This window comes from Anser brachyrhynchus (assembly GCF_964034855.1).
Source record: "Anser brachyrhynchus genome assembly, chromosome: 1".
Taxonomy (NCBI): domain Eukaryota; kingdom Metazoa; phylum Chordata; class Aves; order Anseriformes; family Anatidae; genus Anser; species Anser brachyrhynchus.
Genome location: NC_137694.1, coordinates 27,228,026 through 27,244,244, shown reverse-complemented (window position 1 = coordinate 27,244,244; position 16,219 = coordinate 27,228,026). Strand labels below are relative to the sequence as shown.

The following is a 16,219-nucleotide window of genomic DNA, read 5'->3' as shown; positions in this document are numbered from 1 at the left end:
GAAAATACACTGAGGAAATGAGATAAATATCAGAACTCTGCTAAAGTCAATAGATTTACATTTGAATAAAACCGGTAGAAGGAGAAAAATAAAGGTACGTTTTAAAACAGACTATGGATAGGCAGAATAAATTGTCTTGACTGAAATCAACAGGAATACGTCATGGTAATGTTTTATCCATCTCTGAGCCAGTTCCCAGCTTCAGAATGTAAACTCTAATTACTCTATACTTTTCCTACATACTGTTGAACTGCACTCTTCTATTTCATTTCATTTCAGCACTTTAGGGGTGTTTTATCACATAAACAGTAAGACTATAGCCATGCAGTATACGTTTTCATTTCTGTTTGAAAGCAAGCTAATATATCTTGGATATAATGCACGTCCTATGAGAAATAAATAAGATTTCTATTCATGTGCTTTGTGGGTAGGGGTCATGGTAGGAAAGCCAAACCACCTCAGAGAAGGTAGTCGGCTGACTCCAGCCTTCCCTGGACATGGAGATGCCCTGGTGGTGTGTAACACCCCTTACCAGGCAAGCTGGCCAGTTCTGAAGAGTGGGTGCAATGGCCCCAGCATTTCCACCCAGCATGTGCTGGATGCTCATGAGAAAACAGGGAAGCAGTGAGTGCACATAGCTTGTAACTCAGCCTTTGGACCTTTGAAAAAGTTCAGAGGGGCAGGCAAGAAGCCTGGGAGCCAGCGATGGGACAGTCTGGAAGGTGGCCATGCAGATGGGACCTGACTTAGAGACCTCTGCCATCTCCTGTGCCAGGAGACTCTGGAGGACTACCTGCAATCCACCTCTTTCTGATAATATGGTTGATTACTGTCTCGCCCTTGCTCTTGAGGCTTATCCAAACAAGCAGGGAGATGCCAGCAAGAATAAAGGATCATGTTACAATGGATCTGACACAAAAATGTATGTTTTTTTGGACACAACACAAATGTATATTTTTACTATCATAATACAAAATCAAACTGTGCTGATCTCCAAAAACTCCATGTATATCATGTGATCAGATTAAAAAAAAAGTAACATCCTGAGAAAGGAGAATACATGATTTCTGGATGTCTTGGGGATGCTGTAAGCATAGGGTACATCCCCACTGTCTTCACTGAGGATGTTTATCTTAATTATGTTGAGTACTGACAACAGAGCTAAGGGGAAAGGGCTAAAAGAGGTCAAAGTCCTTAAGGTTCTTGCCCATTTTACAGCTCGTGCTGAGGCTCATTACAAGCCCAGTCCCTTATTGCTGAGGACCCTGATCATTAAGCTGTGTTTTGTAAAGCATGAAGAGGTTCAGTCCTGGGTACAACCAACCATCAGCTGCTGTCTCCTGAAATTACTTCAAGATCCTTAGCTCAGTTTTTAGTGGATGTGTTCAGACCACAGAAACAGTCACACCTTGTTCCTTCCCATATCTACCTTGAGCACTTCCAGGTGGGACAGCTCTTTGCTCTGAGGTATAGTTCCTCTGTCGGAGCACCGCAGGTCAGTGGTGCAACAGCATTAGGGAGAATGTAATTATGTTCTTCAGAAAGAAAAATTCGTGCTTACAGTGATGTTGCTTCAGGGAGTACAATCTTAAACAACCCCTCCCTGTTTTAAGGCTATAAATAACTCAAATCTCAAAACTTTTTATGCAATGACTGCCTAAAACTGCATTTCTCAGAGTAACAACATTTTCTTCTGTGAAAAGCAAGACGGGCTAACCAGTAGCGGACACAATCTTATCCGTGAACTTAATTGCATCCTAACAGCTGAAATGTAATCAGAACTTCAGCGATACAAAAAGCCATTAAATAATAACTGCAGGATTAGATTATGTGCCTATATAACAGCTTCTCTAGTCTTCACATTCAAACAAAGCCAGACTGCATAAGCAACCATGCAGTGAGATCCATTCCTTCCTTCAGAACAACAAATATATAAAAGTATTTGGAGAACTAAGCATAAAGGTAATTTCAAGTAAAGAAACGCTGGCATGTAAACAGGCTGATGGCACTCCCTCTAGTCCCAAGCCGTATCTTACGACATCCTCTGTGAACCTTATAATGGAATATCTATGTGCAGGTTTCTTGGCACTGTTTCAAAGAAACTCAGAAAAATAAGAGGTTCTCCTTAAACTGAGATGTCTTGCTTGTGATAAACAAGCAAGATGCTGAAATCTTTTTCTAATCTACTTCCAAAATGATTTCCAAGTCTCACATTTCTCCAAAATATTGTTTAAAGCCCAGTGCTCCCTCATAAAAAAAAAAAAATCGAACTCTGCAAAAAAACTATTTTTTTAGTTCTAACAGTTATTACAGTTTGTTTTGGCTTTCGTTTTTGCCTGCAGTCTTGCATTTATTTTGTTGGTTTTTTTTTTTTCTGTATTTTTGCCCCATAAGGTTCTTTCTGGAATTTATGGTGTCATCATGCCTCCAAACAGACTTTTATATGGTCCAAAGTACCGTGGTAGTTCCTTCAGCTTACGTGAAGTGTTGCATACACGGGCTTGTTTCTGTTTTGCAGTGCTGGCAATCTGCCTCGAGCCGAGAGCCAATGTCCCAAGACGAAGTCATCGCGGAGCCCCACCTGGCAGCACAGCCACGCAGCTCCATCACCCTGAACCCTGCTGGCAGGTGAGGTGTGCCCCAGGGGCAGGTAATGAAGGCAAAGAGCTGGAGCTTTCTGGGGGTGCTGCTTGCGGCACCTCGCTTCATCCTGCCTCTGAACTAGCCATGCCGGTGCACATTTATAGACGTCCACGCACTGAGTCTCAGGGAAGTAAGTCCTGGTTTTGCAAAATGCCAAAGGAAAAGTGAAGCCGCAGGACCGCAGAGCCACGTACTGTGTTGGGTATCTGCTCTCTGAGAATCATTGCTGATTTATCTTTTTAATTTCCATCTTTCTGGCTTGGACCTTTTTTTAAGCCTGAGTTATGACCATCGTTCTCCTCCTCGATTGTGCACTTCGACTGAAGAGTGCACTTAAGAGCTGACTCCAGCTGCCTCGAGGAGAATAATGTGACTGGCAAGGTTGACTCAGGTTTCCCCTTAGGCTTCTCATCTGTTGAAGTAGCCTTTACAAGTGAGTTTGTTTTCCATCTGAATATTATTCCACAATGGCATTCAGGATGGGATTCAACTGGCATCAATTCTTACTTTCTAAAAAGTCAACTCTACAGCTGCTGTCCAGGCTGCTGAGAGCATAAGGAAAGACTAAATTAGGCAGAGATGCGTACACCTTCCTTCACTGACTACAGATAGGATTTCACTAGTTTACATTACATACCAGGCTTTTGCACTCTTTAAGATTAGGTGAGGAGAATCTCATTTTCAGCAATTACAGAAGCTTGAGCTTTATGTTTTGAATTCTGAGGTGATGAGCTCTATGAAAAACAGCTCATCAACTGAATGGGGGGCCTACGGCAGCTTAACAACTCTGGTGGGTATCAACAGGAGGTGGACCCGAGCACTTGGTTTCTTCTGAGCCCCCTGCTCCATACAGAGCTGTTGACCAGCACATTCTGTCTTTACTCCACACTTTAACCCAAGTGTTCTCTGGGCAGTCTTCCTGCTGTTACTATTTTGACAAATACCAAGCACAGCAAGGGTAATAATAGCAGTATTTTCCAAAAGTTAGTGAAAATTTTCACCAAAATGCCCTCTAAAGACACAGCAGAATAAAGCAAAGCTCTCATTCAGATTTTAGCCCTACCTTCCACCTACACACACAAACAAACAAAAATAGTTTACCTTACTTTAGTATTACCTTGAGAGCAAATAAATTATTCCACTGCAGACTACAGTTAGACCCATATTTTCCTTTAACTTGTACTTAGCAGCGAGGATGCTGACTAACTCAGGCGAAAGCTGATAGTCTGCCAGTACTTTCCCATAATTTCCCTTGAGGGATAAACAGATTCTCCCCAAATTGACTGAGAAAGCACGGGGCTAGGAATTATGCAGCCAGATCCATGCACAAGTTGTAAAAACAATGAAGAAACAATTATGCACGTGTGAGCGTACAGTTCACACCCAGCTTGCATTAATTTAGGTTCTGAGACCTGAGTGACAAACTCTTGAGCTAATGTTGAAATGAAAATATCTTGTAAAAGAAACATGCATATCCTCAAAATCTGAAACACTTTATTGTTAAGGAAAGCTTATTGGTTCTCAAAATGTTTGCTTTCAGAGACTTCTGGGACTCTCATTAAAACAGAGCAGCACTAGAGAAAGTTTTGAATACAGTGACAAAGATGGTGCTCAAAAAAGTGACTAAATTGACTAGGATTTGCCAGCCTAGAAAAAGGACAATGAGGGCAAAACAAAAGAGGTACAAAGAAGTGTAAGCATCACAGAGAAAAAAAAATATAAAGAGAATTGTTCATTATTTTTCAAAATGCAGGAATCAGAGAAGGTAAATGAAACCAAGAGGCAGAGGGATTAAAACAGGAGTACATGGGCTTTTTTTTTTTTCCCACACAGATTCTAGTTAAGTAGTGGAACTCATTGGCAGAGGACACTGTGAAGGCCAGAAGTGTGAAAAATACAGAAAGTGATAAGAAAGGTTCATAGAAGGAATATCCATCAAGAACGAAAACCAGAGGAATCAACAGCTGGCTCAGGAAGTTTGGGCAGGAAAACTAGGGAAAACATCCCTGCTTGTTTGCCTTGTCCTTATTCTTCTTCCCCAAACACACGCTCTGGGTGACTGTTAGAAGTCTGACAAGTTTTGAGGGGTCTTGTCCTGATCCAGTACAGAACTTTTTATATATTTAGGCGGTTGGTGTCTCCCTTTGGATCTCTCTTTCATTGCTTTGTTTATAAATACTTTCTAAAATTTTCCAGTGTAACCTTACTTCAAAGTGCATTTTCATCAAAGCTGGTGAATTTTCTAATATTTCACAGGTCCTTTTTTTCTTGAGTTATCTGTTGGGCCTTTGTCTCTACAAATTCACTAACTTTGTCACATTGAGGACTCTGATCTATATTTCTTGATACAAGATTTTGGATACAATGAGACTTCCTCTTCATGTGTGTTTTTTCTTAAACCTAATCAAAACAAAATGAATATTTTTTGTGAGAGAAATAGGAAAAATATATTTAGTGATATTCTTGCCAATATTAAACAATCAAACTGCAGTAATGAGTAAGCACGTTATGAATACCAAGTAAGGCTACAGCAATGATTAAAGTAAATAAACAGAAAACTCCTTTCAGCAATTTGAGGACCATATTTGTTGCAATGCATTTTTAAAACTAGCCAGCAGAAGTGTGAGTATGAGTAAGATGCAAGAGCTAAAAACAAAACAATAGGCCAGTGTTCAGACTTACAGAAGAAGGAAGTATGAGCAACTTAAAAAGCAACAGAGAACTGGTAAATAGAGAAAATAATAAATGCAAATAAATCACAGCTGCAGAGGGAATTACAGAAAGTTAAATGTTTGATGATGTGAAATCTAAGTAGTTTAATTCTAAGTGTTAATTATTTCAAGTGCCGTTTGCAGCATGCTGAGTCTAGTGAAACAGTATGAATCACTGTCTAGTCTTAAATATGAACCATAATGGAGTTTATGCCAGTGATGGTGACTGTTTTCCCATTTTAGTACTAAACCAGTCTTCAGGCATTGTTTATTTGAGGGGTTTATGGCCCTTCCCCTAGCTTCTGCTTTGTCTTTGTACAGCACAACAGTTCTTTTTTTCACAAATGTTTCCATATCTGATTTTGAAACATGCAGAAGGGCTATTTTTTCATCCCCCTAAAGAGACAAACTGTCTCGATACAAATATTGATATCACTGGCTTGTTACAGCTGCCAATAATTTGGTCTCAGAATGGGTTTGTGCTGCACATCACTCTCCAGCAATGTTTTGTGAGAAACTCTGCGTCATATAACGGCACACACAGGTACAGGATTTTGTCATCCTGGTGCAGCTCTCATCAAACTTAAAACCCAAGGACAGCACTGAAGCTGCTATAATATATTTTGTAGGTTTTATTTATTTTTTTCCTTGTGCCATGATTTAGTAGGCAGTCGCTGAAAATGTGTTGAAGGAACAATTCAGACCCTTCAGAATAAAAGAGATTCTTTTGGTTTTTGCTTTTTTCTCCCTTTTGATTGATTCATTTGCTCTAGTACTATAGAGTACTTCTTAGTCCATGTTATTTATATACTAATATACCAGAGATGAAAAGATTCCTCAAGTGTGTATACCCCAGACTGTTTTAGAGGTGAGTTGGGAAATTCAGTTTAAACTACAATAAACAATTACACATGGACAAGTCCTTTATTCCCTGTATTAACAGCCTTCAACAATTTTAGAAGAATTTAATCCCAAGCACAATTTGTAGGAATCACTTCATCTCAGTATAGCATTCAGTTTCAGTGCTGGTATAGTGGAACTGAGTCAGTGGCATGTTTAGAACAATATTGCTTTTAAAACACTGTTTCGGTGAGAATATACCTCTTAAACAGAAAGAAAGTATTAGGAACTTAACTTACAAAGGTGTTTACATATATCATAGTAGGATGCCCATCTATATCATTAGGTACCTAAATATTTACAAAAATTTGGATGCTCTATAGCAAAATTCTGTGGGAAAGAAATGAGCTATTATTTGACCATGGCATGCCATGCATGTTTATGCCAATACACAACTAATATGATGTAGATATTATCTCGGAATCCACGAGGTGGCAGTGTCATAGTTTTCTTGGTACTACGTCCTGAAACGCATTTTTTTTTAAAATATCTAAATGTCATTGGGATATTTATCACCTCAGTTTTGAAAAATCTGGGGAAGTTGTTGAGACATCTGCTTTATTTCCAAAAGCTGACAATGAAAAATTATTTTCCTAAGAAAAGGCAGAAACTGTTGTGTAAAGATGAGAAGCCCATCTTGTTGTGAGGCATCTGTCATGTTCCTGTGTGCACAGTGCTGGGGTGTCTGCACAGGCTTGTGCAGGATGCTGAATTCAGGCGTGATCACATCCTGCACAGAAATCAGAACATAACGCCCTGAAAACAGACAGTCCTCAGAATCCATTTTCATTTTCAGTAATAAAAGAAAAATAAGAAAGGAATGACAATTTATCCCTATTTCAGTTTTATTTAGAAAACCTTATCATTCCCCGGCTTTGTTATTTAGCAAATCTACCCAGTGCCAGGTCTGTGTTAATTTATATCAGCTCTCTCTAATAAAATGTATGTTACTGGGAAAGTGGAATACAAAATATGACCACAAACATACTCATGAAAATATATCCACACTATATTTTTTAATATCTGAGGAAAGACACATTATTGTCCCACTCTTGTCTTCCCAGGGAAACGCAACATCCCTATTGCAAATTAAGGAAGAGGTCAAGTAGAATTTAACAAGTGGTTTCACTTGAATTCCCTGGCTGCCGTCGCCTTCGCAAATGCCGTGAGGCTGCTGTGTTGAGACCTGCGCTCTGTCATGAGGGCTGTGCTCCGTCGTGAGGGCTGGAGCTGCTGGCCATGTGCCAAGGTGGAGCCGTGCGGCCCACGCACAGCTACCGTCACGGGGGGAAGATTGATGCCATTGGGTAGATCCCATCTGTCAGGGCCTGTCAGTTTTCCTAAGAGGACGATTAATTAATGTAATCTTATTCAAACGCAATATATCAGTTCCAGATTTTTGTATGCCCAGTGTGAGCTTTCCTCCCTTATTCCAGCGAGCCCTGCAGTATACACCAGGGATTCACAAATGGAGTTGTTCTCAACAAAGCTTGTGCTGTGCCATCAGCTGGCTCAACCCATCAGCTCCCCACCAAGTGACTAGTTAGGCTTCGTGGCAGCTACAGCCCTCTTCTTGCAAACTTACTTTAGTTTCATGTCTGTGATCACAGCTTTTCCTTCTCCTCTGATCCCTGCTCAGTGCAATCTGCCCCTCTTCCCTTTTCCAGCACTCCATGCAGCTCTGTCTCTGAATCCCCCACTCTTTTCCATAGCAATCTCACCCATGTGAGATCTCTGCTGTTTTTCTGCTCCAGACCCCGTGGGCAGAGCTCAGCTGCGTGATGAGGACGCCCTCACAGAGGTGCCTACTTGCGGGTGTCTCAGGCCACACGGTGTGGAGGTACGCTTGGTACTGTCACCCTGCTCAGGAAACCTGCAGACAACCAAGGTGAGTCTCGTTGTCTACAAGACACACTCCACCCCCTCTGTCCAAACTGGCATTTCTGTCCCTGCAGACGTCTCCCATCTCCAGCAGCTCATGCTACACCTGACGCACCTCTCAGCCGCCCTCAGAGCTTGGCCACCCGCATCCTGCAGCAGGCCCCAGGTACGCCACCACCGCGTGCAGGTCCCTTGTGTGGTGTGTTCTGGCCACCACCACGTGCAGGTCTCTTGTGTGCCCTGCCAGGGGTCCAGCCTCACCTCAGTCCTGCCTCCAGATGCCTGCACTTGGCCTGGCAATCTGAATTGCAGATTCAGCCTCTGCAGCCTTTATAATTCATCTGCACATATTCAAAGTGGTGGGTCTGCTCTGAGACAGGGCAGCCGTGGCAGGGCAGGTAGAACCAGCTCTGAATCCCTCTAAAAGGCCACTTTCCTGGACTTCCTACCCATGAAAGGCTTATGTGTGGTATACACTCAAGACAGAAAAAAATAAAAGTTTCAATTTCAAAAATGGTAATTTTCAATGCCCCGTGTAGGTTTTAAATGTTCCATGTAAAGTAAATGTTTATCAGACCGTTGGAACTACCAAGATAGGCACAGCAAAGAGAAACAAGATAGTCCTTCAGCCAGGTGTCCATTTAACAACCATCTCCAACAACACCATCTCAGAAATAGATCAGTAGTCCAAATGTTTCTCATTAGCCCTGCCTTTAATGACACTTTAATGAAGCTGATAATTACCACAGCTAGTGAAATTATCCATATAAACTTTGCAGCACCTTTATTCTGAAGAAAGGGAGAGAACTATACAGTGATGTCTTTAATGTTACCTTTCATAATGGGAAAAAGGATCAGCAGTCTTGAGCCAAGAAATTTAGGAGAAAATTAGGAGCTGCATAAGGGTTGGGGTTTTATATTTTTATCTGTGATTTTGTCTGCATTCTCTCTTGAAATAAAAATGAACTACTTCAAAGTCTCTTAGACAAAGCTGCAGGTACCAACATTTAGCAGGAATATTTCCATTGAGATTTGATCCAGATAATTGGTTTGAAACCTCTCTCTTGCACTTGCCTCGGTGTTTCCCTCACAGCACTCAGGCAAAAAGCTGGGTTCTTCTTGTCGAACTACCAGTATTCAGCTGACAGACCCAGAGAAGAAGCATTTATGTCATGCATCTCATATGTAATATATGAAGGAAAAGGAAATGTTTCATGTCTTAGATGAGCTGGATTACATTGTCAGATGTTTTCCTCTGCGCTGCCATTAACTTTAAGAGGAGGCCAGGCTGAGGATTCCCAGACTGGGCATCTCCAAACACACATGAAGTGAAGTGAGCTGGGTCTTGCCCAGGTGCGGGGGGAGGCTGGGAACAAAGGTGAGCCCACGCCTAGCAAGAGGCCAGCCCAGCTGGGGTGAGGGGCTGGAGACCTTCCTTTCCTTCCTAAAAAGGAGCAGCCTTTCCTTTTCATCTCCAGCCACACCTCCATCCCTGACATGTTTGTGTTGGGATAGGCCTCTTCCCTGATTAATGCCAATAGGATGTGTGCGGTGAGACACATTGCAGTCTTCTAAGATAAATAATGTTAACGGTTATTACATCATTACTGCCATTAAAGCATATACCAGCAAAACATTTGCAATACATTTTAGCTCTGAGAAAAGCAGTAAAAACTAATTTGAGATTTAAAAGACCTGCCTAAGCTTGCACATTCAGAGGAAACTGCAAGCACCCAACCCGTGGAGAACCTTTCTGCACCACTTCCAGTGTCCCTTCTAGGAGCCTCACAGCACTGGTCCTTTATGTCTCAGGGCTCTGAGGTTGCAGAGTTGGTGACCTGGGTGCCTCCAAGTGTCCAGCTAAGCTCACAGCCTGACTTGTCTGAGGTGACCGAGCTGACCTGCTGCATTCGGTGACCAGGATGGCCAGGATATGAATTGCATAAGTAACCCTGAATTGCAAGTAACCTTTGCAAGCAGGTTATGTGAGCAGCTAGCAATGCAAACAAGCTACTGATGTACCACTTAGCATGAAAACATAGGCAAAAGGAAACAGTTTCAGAATCAGCTTCATAACTCAAGGTCCCAATTTAAAACCTGTGGATTTAATTTTATTTTCACATGAGGGTTGCCTCTGTGACCTATTTAGACAGAAAAAAATATCCTTCAGGATCTTTGGACCTTCAGAAAAAGAATTCCATTTTAGACCTACTTTCTTCCCTCTGCTTCTCTAGAGGTTTCCTCCTTGTCTTACCTTAGACAAGGCAGTCGTTTTCTTTGTTCCTTGGTCCCTCATCAGTAAAGTGAAGTTAATAGTGCTTCCTATTTCAACAGTGGCTTTTGGGGCAGATTAAGACAGCTGGAGTTTGAGATGTTCTTCAGGGTATTAACATGGGAGGCAGATACCAGGGGAAGAGCATACGTAAGAAAGAAGAAAGAAAGGGTAAAATCTTTCTTGTCTCTTCCTTGGGAGTCAAACTTTGGGAGCTAACGTGGGAGTCAATCAGAGCTGGATTTGTCCTGATGGTAATTGCAGCTTTTATAGGATCATTTAAATTGTCTGTCAAATGAAAATATTTCTGTATAATGAGCATGCTATTAAAAACACCCCTGCCAGACCGAGGGCAGACACAGTCACCATATCTATGACGGGCTGGCGCAGGCTCATGGCTACGACCAAACTGGCACCTGGGCCAGTGCCACTGGCCTTGCCTGCTCCTCCACAAGCAGGATGGGCATGCAGGCAGGGCGAGTACCGCTACTTAACCTGAAACAAAAGCATTGCCTTCCAGTCCCTTGCTTCTGATGTGCTCATCACAGGTCTGACAGGCTCTGTCCCACTGTTCCCCTCTTTCCTGCTGCCCTCCGGGTCCAGTTCTTGGTGCAGCATTTCTGGTCCTAATGAGGACCTTAGAGGTTAAATAAATCCAACAGAACTGACCAAAATCAGAAGGCATACTTACAAAAAACACATTTTAACTTTGTATTTTGCCTTGAGACCACGTGCTGAAAAGGCTCTTAGGCATCAGGTAGAGGAAAGTGAAACATAAAACTACATCGCTGGAGTAATCACTTTTGGTTTGGCTCAGCACCTAGACACTTCTTGTTTGATTTGACTTCAACATGTTCCTAAACTCAAAGTTAAACTTTAAACTCACCTGAGTCCTTGCTGGTACGTTAAAGTTGCCTTCTGTCTGGATGTTACACAGCACTGTTAATAGCTCCCATTGGAATACAACAGGTAAATTTTAAATAATAGTACAAGGACAATTTGATTTTGTCTGTGTGTACGAAGAAATATATTTCTGTCAGCATAGTCATATTGTTACGTGTGCAAATATTTCCTGGCTACACAGTATGGGTGTGCTTCTGCCTAATTTAAAATAATGGGATTTTAACGTTGACTTCATTCTCCATAGTATTAAATTCATAATCAGCACATGAGTCTAATTAAATTATGAAAGTTATTGAAAGGAATAATCTCCTATCAAAATTCTTATGAGTTGGGCTGTATCCTAAAGGAGCCTTAGGAAATACAGCTTTTGGCAAATATCATATACTTACATCATTACAGAATCAACAATGTTATTCTAAAGTTAACTTAAAAATGCAGATTCTTTAATGATAATGAGCCAAATCCAGCCCTGACTTACGACTGACTTTGTCACAGAATACTTTTCTTTATCTTTAAAAACGTACTAAAACAAATATTGTGCATAAAATGCAACACATTCTAAACCACATCTGGGAAATAGCTCATATTTAATGACATTAACTAAAAAGTGTTTTAGAACTGTGTTCTTCTTCTTCATGGCCACATAGAAGACACGTGATACAGTTTGATGCAGTCATATATGTGTAAAGGACCAGATTTTGCAAACCAGTAAGTAATTCTCTGTATAAGCCCCTAGAGAGGGTAAAAAGATACTGATGGAACCTAGATCCAGCTCCACAAAACTGAGCATGCCAGGCAAATTCTCACTATAAACCAAATCAGTCAAAGTTTTGCCAAAGACATCCATTTTGGTCATTATCAACAGATAAAATGCAAGCTCCCACGTCTGCAAATACTTATGTATGAGATTAATTTCATTACTAAATGTTCTCTAATGTTTCTCTTTTCTTTTCACTTGAAGACTGGTCAACATTAAGCCAAGGAAATGTAGGTCAATACAGGATCTATATTTCCTGTATTCCCTGGAATTTTATGGAAGTTTTAGAATGATTATTACTGTTTTTAAACTGTTTTCCTCTCTCACACATGTTGAAAAAGTATTAAGTGGAAAACTCTTCCTGCTATTCTGACAATAGGCAAGGTGTTATAAATGCAAGAAGTAAGCAAGCAAGAAAATAAAATGATTTTTTTCTCAATCCTCTCTGTTTCATTCATCTGGGATACTGCTTATAGCAGCATTTCTTTAGGCTGCAGTATCCTGAGATGTTTTTGGATAAAGAAAACATCGGAAGGTGATAGCTCTCTTTCAACTTGCAGGAACTGACCAAAGGTATTACTTGTGCAAATGGTAGAGCTGCACGATGAGCACAGAAACCAGCCTGGAGATGCCCATGGCAGCACCAGACCTAGGTATGTGCTTCGCTTTAGGCATGTGAGTATCTCCAGTGAAGCTTACATCCTTCAAAAGTGGGCTGAATTAGGACGGCGTTTGTTCACGCGTACTCACACGTGTGTTGGTGCAGGCACTCCCTTGCCCTGATCACCAGGTGTACACATAGCTGGAGGCAGGATTTGTCCCTCTGCTTTTAAATAAGCAGATTTTCTATTTCCAGCCTGGGCAGTGATCTGTCTGCTATGACCTTTGTAAATACAAACAGCAAACTGAAGGAAAAAAAACGCTGTACCTGAGTCACAGCAATCAGGCTGAAAAGAGACATATGGAAACTTTCTAGCAGTTAGTCCAAAGATAATCCTGCAAGACTGGAAATGTCATAACTAGTAATTTTACTACAGGAGCAACATGCTTGCAGTCAAAATACGGAGGGAAATTAAAAATGTACTGAAAAGTATGTCAGGAAACAGTTACAGCTATCAGACCATTTTAAGGCAGCTGAATGAATAACACCACTGAAAATATGAACCTAATATATAGCAAATTCCTCAAGGTGTAAACATCTTGCTTTTTACTATCATAGGGTTTGTTTCAAGTTATACAAACAAACAAATTGACCATGCCAGAGTGGCACATATATGATATCGGTTTGGGGTTTTGCTACTGTGCTTTGTCTGAAGCAGTTCATGTGCCAGAATTTTTCCACGGTGTGTGCTTGAAAGCCTTTGCTTCTGCTGTTTGAGCTCACCAAACGCACCAAGGGCTACTGCGGCTGAATCTATTTCAGGGATGTGAGCACAGAATCATAAAGGATATAGTTTTTCATCCATTAAATGATTTCTTGGTTTTGTACGCTGAGAGATACTCATTCAGGGATTTAGCTCATTTCAACACAGCTTGGAAAGGAGGCATGGTGGAGGTGGGGAGCAGGGCTGCAATCCACACCATCTCCTCCCAGTTCCCTGCTGCTTTCCAGAGGGTGAGGAGCCTCCACGGTTTAAACTAATATAAATCTCGGCTGCTGCGAGCCCACCCTCCTCCTCGGTCTCTGACCTCGTCCTTCTGCAGGCACTAGCACTCATGTTACTGCATAGCAGATGCATGTAAAGAGCTGATCTGCCTGTAAACTAAGCTTTGTTCTTTCAAGTGATTAATTTTTTCCTGGATTCCTGAACTTCATGTGCCAGCTGCCCACGTGGTCACCAAGTCCCTGAGGCTGGCACAGCAGGGACACAGACCCCTGGCAATCTGGACTTCAGATGCAGAAGCCACGTCCATATTTTCCTCTTTTCTCTAGCAATCCAGTTAACCGATGCCTACACACTCAGATTTCAGATTCATTCAGTTGTGGTGTTCAGTAGCAATGTTAAAACCAGAAAGACAAAGAAGGAGGAAAACACCATCGAGTTAAACAAAGGACTTCCCTTTGCGCAGTCAATAAATACAGAAATCACCTGTGATACACAGCACAATTAACGAAACATGTTCAGCTACCATCTTACAATCAGCCTAGTGTTGCCATATAAATCAGAACTGCCCAGGGCAGCTCAGTGGTCAGAGATTAGGATTTCTACCAGGGGACTTCTATTTCTGGCTTTGCAGGGGACTTTTGCAACCTTCAGCCTCAAGCTGAAATTTCTTCTGGTGCCACTGTTGACCCTCTCACAAACAAACACAAAGTACTTATTAAGCTTTCAGAATTTACAAGCCTAGTTAATAAATGCCTACGTAATTAAGAAATAGCCATAAAGTGCAGTGATGATCAAATCTTGGGAGCCTACATTTCTAAGTATCAACTGTGATATTTTGTTTGTTCTGCGTCCCTGTCTCAGGCAGGGAGAATAACAGCCACGGTTGTGCTTCCCCCAGAGCCCAGACCACCAGTCAGCACCGTCTGTCCTTGCCCATCGTGTGGGTTTTGAGCCTAGGAAGGACAGAAGTGGAAGATGGAATATATCAGGGTGACTTGAAGGGGCAGAGTAATGTGAGGGAAAGGTGCCCCAGGCACAGCCCCTTCCCAGAACCGCCCCTGGTGCTCGCAGCCTTCCTGTAAGCAAGGGTCTGCAGCAGCTGCAGTTACACATTACCCCAGCAGGCTGCTGCACTGACGCCTTGGATCACCGGTCTGTAAAACAGTTGGGTTGGGTGGAGCCACCTACGGCTCGGTTTTTTTTGCATATCACCCTCTAGGGAGGCTCAGACCGAGCTACTCGCGGGCCACCTGGAAGGGTGCTGCTGCAGAAGGCTTGTCGGATACCCACCAGCACTAAGCTCAGCTCCAGAGATATTCCTCCCCCATGTCCTTAAGCCTTAAATTAATTCATTCCCACCGCCCTGCTCCCGGTGAAATCATTTACTCCTGAGCAAGCCCCGCTAAGTCAGAAGTCTCTAGAGTCTCACAATGACATTTGCATTTTATATTCGCTTCCAGAGGTGTGAATGACGGCAGCAGAGGGCAAAGATCGAAACCACTGATGGTGCTGTGTAGCTGTGGTGCCTTATGGTGTGGTGTGGTCCTCCAGAAACGCATCTCATTTTTGGTACTGCAGGCTTTAAAAAGGTGGTTAGATCCAGATTGACAGAGACAGTTAAATATCTCCTCCCTACTGATATTGAATAGAAACTGGGTACCAAGGAGAATCTGGTCTTAAGACTCCATTTTGCTACCTGTCCTCACAGTACTTAATATCTTAGGTTCTCAACACAAGTCACAATCAAGCCCATAGGACTGCGTTGGTCCCCTTAGTAAGTTCTGGGTGCACTACTGCTGATGCATAGAAAAGTAATTTGTACTGTGTTTTCATTCCTCTTTACATTTGAAAGCTCAACTTAAGCATGGCCCCGCAATTCATTTTTCTAACTGCATGCCCGTATTCTTGGACAAGTGATGTGTTTGCTCATCAGCTCCCTATCTTGAAACACGTCAGGGCTGCATGTGCCAGTGCTCTCCCCTGTGCATTCCAGTTCTCTTGCTGAACAGATCACTCCGACAGACTCTCCTCTACACTTCTGATTTTTTTATTTTTTTCCCCAGTGCCGTCAGCTTGCTAAAATGTGCCACACTGTGCTATTTATGCCAGCCCTCTTAACGAAGTGCAGATGACCAGCGCCTTTTGGACGGGAGGCAGAAGCAAGGGGAAGTTAGTAGAAAAGCGTGGTAATAAATAGGTAACAGAGCGCTTCACCCAAAACTTAAAGGTGCTTCAAGCCCCCAGGCAGCTGCTCACGGTGCATACGCATCGCGGCACGAACAGTGAGGGGAGGATTATCAAAGCCCTGCTGCAGTGTAGTTGTCTCATACAGCTAACCTAAAATAACATGGCATCAGCACGGTCAAAATGGAAAGGAAACATCTGTTTCTCCTTTTTATGTTAGTGACAATCCATTTGTTAGCTTTAGAATAGCACAGACTGTCCCACTGATAACAGCTCGGGGGCTGGCTGTGCAGCCCAGGCAGGTGCATCGGGATCTGAAGAGCAGACTGAGACCAGATAATACGTGGGGCTGTCCTTAAGA

At 42.3% G+C, this 16,219-nt stretch overlaps 1 long non-coding RNA gene across 1 annotated transcript in view; it reads left to right on the top strand.

Annotated features, from left to right (window-relative positions):
* LOC308200749 overlaps window positions 1–16,219 on the top strand; it is a 37,437-nt gene that overhangs the window by 19,903 nt on the left and 1,315 nt on the right. Inside the window, exons 4-6 of the long non-coding RNA XR_013955768.1 lie at window positions 2,519–2,628; window positions 8,009–11,376; window positions 12,628–12,720. This is a non-coding gene — a long non-coding RNA (uncharacterized lncRNA). The remainder of the gene's footprint in view (window positions 1–2,518; window positions 2,629–8,008; window positions 11,377–12,627; window positions 12,721–16,219) is intronic.